The 6,283-nt window shown below is 47.9% G+C and overlaps 1 long non-coding RNA gene across 1 annotated transcript in view; it reads right to left on the reverse strand.

The window, feature by feature from the left end:
- The window catches only part of LOC134136254 (uncharacterized), a 215,108-nt gene extending 210,506 nt beyond the window's left edge, over positions 1 to 4,602 (reverse strand). Inside the window, exons 1-2 of the long non-coding RNA XR_009957466.1 lie at positions 4,450 to 4,602; positions 1,947 to 2,253 (exon numbers count right to left, since the gene is read on the reverse strand). This is a non-coding gene — a long non-coding RNA (uncharacterized LOC134136254). The remainder of the gene's footprint in view (positions 1 to 1,946; positions 2,254 to 4,449) is intronic.
- Positions 4,603 to 6,283: the final 1,681 nt, after the last annotated feature.

Here is a 6,283-nt window from a genome sequence, read left to right on the forward strand (position 1 = left end):
TACCTAATTGGGAACTATTGCTCCAAATGTTTCCTAGCTGACCGCACTTTTCCTCTTTCCTCAGATCTTATCTCATAATATGAGAATACTTCTTTTCATTGCATTGGAAGTTGTCCAAAGTAACATGAGGTTAGATAAATTGTATTCTTCCTCTTCAAATCTTAACAGTTTTGTCATCGAGCTATCGATGTTTGAAACATTCCACATTTAAACAAGCACAAGTATGTCTAATAATTTGCATAATATATCCTGAATCCTATGACAACGATAAAATTCAATCTACCTAAACCCTCCAATAAAACAAAAGGCAAGCAGTTGTCTCTATTTACATGACATTTAAGTAAAAAGTTGTTTTCTGTGTTGATGAAAACTAATAACCTTCATACAGATAAATGAAGTATGTCTTTTCTATTTGTTATGAAGAACAGCCACTGATCAGATTAGTCTTTCTAAAGAGCTTCTAGCGCATGAGAAAAAAAATGAACAAGAAGAAACTCTGCACAGAATGCAGAAAGGATTGCAATTTTGGTTTCCTTTAAATATAGAAACTTAATGACTGGGCTTCTCTTCCTAAGACGACGCTAAATAGCAGATCTAAATATTTTTATACAGCACATTTCTTTTACTATCCTTTTCCCCCTTTTTTTGCCACGAGGAGTCTAGGACTTTCAGCTTTCTGAGACTTGAAAACAAAGACTTTCATATGGCTAACTTAAACCATGAAAAGTTCACAAACAGTATCAACGCAGAATGATACTACAAATGGAAATCTAGACATACATACGTGAAGGACATTCAGTAAGTAGCAGAAAATTTATCCTCAATAAGCAAGAAAACTGAAAGTAGATCTTTATTTTAAAAGACAGTCAGAACCAGGAAAATAAGACTGTATTTATTGCTTCTTTTATCTCTGTTTGCAACTGAAAAGGATAACAAGTGATTATTTGTTCAGATTTCTATTTCGCTCTAAAGTAGGGCAGCCAGCTCAGCACTTTTCTTAAGATTAGGAATACTTGTGTGCCCTACATATTGGTATAGATGTGAACCAATCAGATGAGCTGAAATACACAGCAAAAGCAACTATCTTCATGTCATTCATTTTCAGCTATAAATAAGAAATATACAAAACAAGTATAAAAGACCAGATTTTAAACAGCTTTAAAGCTTTCTTTGCAATAGTTCACTAAGAGACCCAACTGTTTCCTCATCATTGGATTAACATTTAAGCTAGATTCATGCAATTATTTCTTCTTCAATAATTTATTTACTCTACATTTCCTTTTTGTACATCAGTCACCACATATCATAACAAGAAAACAGATCACCGTCCCCATCCAACAGACTTTCACAGTATTGGGATGCAACCATGGTCCAGAAAGAAGCCTTAAATCAACAGCCTTTAAAAACATATGAAACAAAAAGATTCCTCAAATTTTTTAATTAAATATTTCTATTTGTTATCTTCCATACACAAACTATACATAAGACATTTTGTTACTGTTTGAGGAGGAGATGTTAAATAATATAATGTTGTTTTCTTGAGCTGAATTCAAAACACTAACATATCTTTAAACAGGATGTCTATTACTTGGAAAATCATAACTGTAAAAAATGCATTGTTTAAACTGTTTTCATTTTTTTCCCTATACGTTAATTAACACTCTTAGTCCCAATGAAGTCATTACCTTGAAAAATAAGTTAGCTCTGAAAACAAAAATACTTTCATGTTCCCATTTTCTTCTGTATTTCAGACATACACACTACCAAACCATTAGTAAGTCATTTCTGTCACATAATACCACTCAAAACCATTGGTTGGCATCAATAGCAAGGCAAAGACAACAACTAGAAGATTAAAAGGGAAGTTTCTTTTAGGTAAAAATAATATTCTTCAAATTTTGATGCACAAGACATAATATTTTTGCAATAGCTGGAGAGGACCCTACCTTATATTAGCTGCGGGACCTCAATGTCGGATAAGAAATATAATCCAAACAGCTCTAAGCAGCAGTGTCCACAATATTCTCCAGTTTCAGCAAGAGCCTCTTCCACTTCTTCCAGTAGCTCAATAACGTGCGTACAAATTCCAACCATTACGACGCTCAGAAGCTCTGTTGTACTGTTCGTTCCACATTAATCACCATTGAAGAATCCAAAGTTGTATTCCACCATCCATTGAATAATGCAATATGGCCCCGATCACAGGCGGATGCTTGGGCAACCGTCCTGTTTTCCTGACGATCATGATTTGACCTGTTCAAATAGGAGGAGGAAGTTTTAATTCAGCACAGTAACTCCGGCACACTGCTCAGGGACTAATAAGCAAATATAAAGTTACATTCTTCTGAATAATTTCAAACGTGTATTTCTTTATAGATTTAGACAAGTTCTAAACTCAAAGCCTGGTGATGGCATTTCATTTACAAAACATCGCCACTCTGGAGTGTTTACCAAGGAATGGAGCTAGATACTGTCATTTTTATACTTTCAACGCTTTAAGGAAAAGGCTTTCATATTTCTCTACACATTGTGTGGTCTTACACTGCAGAAAGCACTGAAGCACCGGAAAGAAAGATTGTATAAAGGCTCTTCAATTGGGCTGGCAGATATTTCAAAACCTAAGAAAAGCATGAGTCTACAGAAAGTAGAAAGTAGCAACATAAAGTTTGTCTACCTCTCTGAAGGAAATACAAAAAAGTGGTGGAGGAGACAACTAATGGCCTTGCCTACAGAAATCTCCTCTCCACCCTCAGCCCCTGTACCCTTGCCAGCAGGAGTGCTGGTGTAGCGAGGGCTGCGGCAGCAAATGCCAGACTTTGGAAACTACAAGGAACCCAACAAGGAACAGGTAAGGCAACAACCAAACCCACCGCGCCTGTCCACGCTTGTGCTCCTGCTGCGTCGTTCCTTTAGGAGTACCAACAGCAAATTTTTGCTGCGGTTGGGAAGGGTAATATGAGCAATAGAAAGACACATTTAAATATTCTGCACGGGAGAGAATAACAATAAAGAGAAAAACTGCATTAGGTCTGCCAAGGTGGAGTAGGGAAAAGAAAAATGAGCAAACTTCCATCTCGGGGATGAGGGAAAGGAACTGGAATAAACTTTTAGGAATTGGGAGATGCATGTCCACAGAAATAAATAAAGACAAGAAGAAAGGAGAAGATAAATATTGCTGGATGTACAAGAATTTTTGTTTCCAGTTCTGTCCACGTAATGGAGTAACATGCATGAATGACAGACTAAGAAAGAATAACTCTAGAAGAAGGAGTCAGAAGAAACCTACATGTTCACTTGGCATTGGAGGAATCTGAGTACTGTGAGTGCAGTCAAGGACGCATGGACTTTGAACGATTCAGGAAAAAAGTTTTTTGGGGGAAATGCAAGCAAGCATATAGGTGGAAGAATAGATGAAAAAGGACCAGTGAAGAAGGAATGTGACAGCAGAGAGGGACTGGAAAAGTAGAAACTTTCAGAAATTCTGAAGAGAAGATATCTATAGAAGAAGCAGAAAAATGGGCAAAGTAGGAAAAGAAAATAGCCCCGGCAAGGAAGAGTCATGTACTGGGATGAAAAGAGAGGAGAAATGGCATTTGTTACACAGCATAGAAGTGGAAGAGGGAATAAAAAGACGCTAAACAAATCACATAGCACGGCAGGAAAGCAAGAGAACTAGGAAAAGTACAAAGTGGACAACAGTAAGTTTGCAGAAGTTGTGACGCTTAATCTAGAAAGTGCAAACACGCAGAAGAATTAAAAAAAAAAAAAAAAAAAAAAGGCAAGGCGACGCTCCCTTCTTCGAAAGGATGCGGCGGACTGCACCGGGTAAGCGCAGACCAACCGAGGTCGGGCCAGCCTGGCCTGACCCATCTCCTCGTCCCCTCTCCGCTGCGATCAAAAGAGCAAAATCCTCCCTGCGCTGCCTCCCTTCCCAAACTTTCGCACCGCTGCGCACCTGGCCGGAGCTCTGCGGCGGGGCGCCGGGCAGCAGCGGCGTGCGGAGCCGCGGCTCCCGCGCCGAGCCCCCTGCCCACCGCCGCTCCCGACGGGTCCCTAGCAGCTTCCCAAGTTCCTCCCGCGTCCAGCTTTTTCTCTGTCCCAACGCTTAAAAATATACCCCACCTCAGAAAACTCTCTGAACCCGTTCCCTTCCCTCGCCCGCCCCCCAACAAGGAACGAATTAATACAATAAAATAAAATACCAAGCAGACAAAATGTGTGGAGGCGAGACCCCTCCTGATTAGTGCCTCCATTACATAAGCTAGGGCAGAATGCCTGAGTTACCCTCCCAAAATAATACCTGCATGTGCTCTGGAAAGTACAAAGAAAAAGCCTCAGCTGGCCCCTAACTCCCCCGGAGCCTCCCTCCTCTCCGCGCTCGCAGCCCACAGCGAAGCTGGGGGGGCGAGGGCGCAGAGGAAGAACAATAAACCAGAAGCCCACACATACCTTCTCCTTTCTTCAAGCTGCGAAAAGAGATTTCCGTGCGAGCCTGCGGCGGGGCTGTCTGGTTTTTAAGCGGTGGGAGAGCTTTGGAGAAAGTTGAGGAAACCTCCCCGGCTGAAGTTGCCGCCGACGAGCTAAGCCGCGCGCGAGAGATGCGGAGTTCACCCGAGTTTCTCCTTTTGTTCAAGTTCCCCGAGCAGACAAAGAGCCCGCAGCGGCGGCAGGTCCCCCCGCGCCCCCTCCCGCCCTGCCTCCGCCCGCCCGGCCCCGCGGAGCCGCCGCGCTGCCCGCGCTGCGGCCCCCGCCCCGCCGCCCCCACGGCCGGGCGGCACCGCAACTTTCCCTCTTCTCCATCCCTCCTTAACCCCCAGCCCGCCTCCCGCTCAAAACTTCCCTCGAACTGAACCTCCCAGAGAAATAATCATCATAATAACGATAATAATAATAATAATAATAGTAATAATCCAAGACGGGTGAGGCGGTGGGGGGGAAGGGGAGAGCAACATCTCTCAAATCATTATTTCCGGTAGATGCACCTCTTTGTTTGGATTCCCCGGGCTGTCAGTGAGAACAATCCCCCTCGTATCTGGTTTCGGTCAGTTTGATCTCCCAGAACGAGACGCACAAACGCAAGAAGTAAAGAAAAACAAGTTTAAGAAAGAAAAAAAGTAAAACCTCCGGAGTTGCGAAACGAACCTTTTTTTTTTTTTTTTTTTTTTTTTTATGGACACGGGAAGTACATAAATAAACAACTGAAGGAGAATTTGGGAAGACTGCTACTTCTCCTCCCCCCTTCTCGCCTCCCCGCTACACTTTTGCAGAGACCAGAACAAAAAAGCCCCCCGAAAAGAGCTCCTGGCCGCGAGCTCCCCGCCGCCAGCGCTGCGGCCAGCCCCTGGCATCCCTACCTGTTGCGTAAAGCGCCAAGACGGGGCCGCCCGCATCCGTCCGAGACAAGCCCGACGGGAAGGAGGCGCCGCCCGGCCCCGCGGCCCCCTCACCTGCCCTCCGGCCGCCCCCACGGGCACCGCCGCCCGCCGCGGCGCCTCCGGCAGCCACGGCGCGCCCCGGGGCGGAAACCGCGGCCCCCCGACGCCCGCACCCCTGCCGCGGGCCGGGGCCCCGAGCCCGGGGGCGGCGGGGCCGGCGCCGTGCAGCCGTCGGGGCGCCGGGCCCCGCCGAAAGTTTGGCGCGGCGCGGGGGGCGGCCTCGCAGCGAGACAAAAGAAACGCGGAGCAGAGCTGCAGCTCACCTTGGGGGGGAGAGCACCTTCCGCCTCCCTCCTCCTCCTCCTCCTCACCCCGGCCCCGGGCCAGGGGAAGAACCCCGCCGCCGGCTGGGGCGCGGGCGCGCCCCGGCTCAGCCTCGTCACGGCCCTCTCCCCTCGCAAAACAAAAGCGCAGGGAAGCGCCCCCGCCTCTCCCCGCCCGGCGCCCAACTTTTCGGGGGCCCACGCCACTCTGCAGCTTCCCAGCCCCACGCCCGCCCCGCGCGGCACGGCACAGCGCGGCGCGGCGCGGCTCCCCCGCCTCCGGCCCGCACGTCGGGGCAGCGGCAGCTCCGGGCCGAGCCGCGGCGGGGCACGGCGGGGCAAGGCGGGGATGTCCCTCTGGGTGGGTGGATGCGTGTGCCCGCGGCGCGGGGGTGTGCACTGGGAGTGCGTGTGCACAGGGAGTGCGTGTGCACCCAGCAGGTGTGGGTATTTGGGGGGGGAGGGGGTGCCGGGGTGTGCGCTCGGTGAGGGCGTGCACTGAGAGCGTAGGTGCGCTGTGCAGGTGTATGTACCGGACGGGTGCGCCTTGGGAGCGGGTGTGCCCGCAGTGCGGGTGTGTGCGTT

This window comes from Rhea pennata, chromosome 2 (genome assembly GCF_028389875.1).
Source record: "Rhea pennata isolate bPtePen1 chromosome 2, bPtePen1.pri, whole genome shotgun sequence".
Taxonomy (NCBI): domain Eukaryota; kingdom Metazoa; phylum Chordata; class Aves; order Rheiformes; family Rheidae; genus Rhea; species Rhea pennata.